This window comes from Callospermophilus lateralis, chromosome 8, assembly GCF_048772815.1.
Source record: "Callospermophilus lateralis isolate mCalLat2 chromosome 8, mCalLat2.hap1, whole genome shotgun sequence".
Taxonomy (NCBI): domain Eukaryota; kingdom Metazoa; phylum Chordata; class Mammalia; order Rodentia; family Sciuridae; genus Callospermophilus; species Callospermophilus lateralis.
The window spans coordinates 39,834,580-39,835,998 of NC_135312.1; the positions used below are offsets into that span (position 1 = coordinate 39,834,580).

Sequence of the window (1,419 nt, forward strand, 5' to 3'; positions counted from 1 at the left end):
CTGCAGGAACGCGGGTTCCATGTGCTGAAGCCAAGGACACAGATCAGGTGCCTCTGCCCTCATTTGTGGTCCAATTGGTCAACACATGAAGTTCCTGAGAAACACAAGAGAATTCAGCATGTGCTGAACGATAAGTTCTGGAATAAGGGGGTGGAAGTTGAAGAGTTACCCAGACTTCAAACTAAATAGAGGGAAAGAAAAGAAAAACTGGGACCTCTCCTGAAAGTTAGTCCCTAAGTCGCTGAGTGACACAGGAAAGCAGGGGCAACATCCTGGCGTCCCCCCTGCCCTGCAGCCTCTCACTCCCAGCAGCCTCCTCCGCCCAGCAGAACACACTGTCAGTCCTGGGCGCCCCCATGGAAGAGAGGAGGGGGCCTGTGAGCCAAGTAACATGGACAAGTCAAAGGGCCCACGTCCAGATGTAAATGTGTTGTCCTGTGGACCGGACCAAATGATGGTCCCCCAAAGGTATACCCATGTCCTGGAACCTGAGGATGTTACCTTATTTGGAGAAGGCATCTTGCAGATGTAATTAACTGAATGATTTTAAGATGAGGACATCATCCCAGGTTATCTAGATGAGTAGGGTCCTTATTATATTTTTTTCATTTAGCACTGTTTAGTGTATGTTATATATGGTTCCTTCATTCCAGCATCTTCTCAATTGTCACTTCTTTCTATTTGCCCTTTTCCTTTCCCACTTGGCAAGGTTTGGCCTTCCGTTCTAGGATCTTTTTGTGGTCTTTGTCCAGGTTTAGCCTGGCGATCACCACCTTGCTGGGGTGGACAGCTGTGCAAATGGCCTTTTCCCACTGCACCTGTTCAATAGAGATGACATGATTCTTCCGTAAACCTGGACCACTTTTCCAATCCGTTGACCTTCCCAGTGTCCTCACCCAACCTGAACTTCATCATTCTCCTGGATGGGTGTAGATAGAACCTTGTGCTTCTGTCTCAGCTCTTTGGACAGGGGAAGACATCCTGCGAATGTGGGAAGGTGCATTGAAATGCCTTTTGCAGTTTCTGTTTCCATCAAAAGTCACAAAAGCATTGAACTTCATTTTGGCCGCAAAAGGGAAAAGGTCTACGCATTTCTTCGGGTTTTGTAGGTTACCTGAGTAATGTCCTTATAAGAGACGCCCAGAGGAGAAGACACAAGTAGAGACAAAGTGACCAGAGGCAGAGAATGGAGTGGTGCCACCATGAACCAGGCCCCAGAAGCTGGAAGAGGCTGAGACCAGCCTAGAGAGGGCATGGCCTGCTGACACCTTGATTTCCGGCAGAACTTCAAGAGGATTTCTCTCTATTGTTTTAAGCACCCTGTTTGTGGCGATTTGTTACAGTAACCACAGGAAAAGAATGTATCCTCCTATGGACATTTTCATTTAATAAACACGATATATTGATTGATGATAATTG

At 47.0% G+C, this 1,419-nt stretch overlaps 1 pseudogene; it reads right to left on the reverse strand.

Moving 5' to 3' along the window:
* Positions 1-644: 644 nt before the first annotated feature.
* LOC143405867 (large ribosomal subunit protein uL24 pseudogene) lies at positions 645-1,061 on the reverse strand (annotated as a pseudogene).
* Positions 1,062-1,419: the final 358 nt, after the last annotated feature.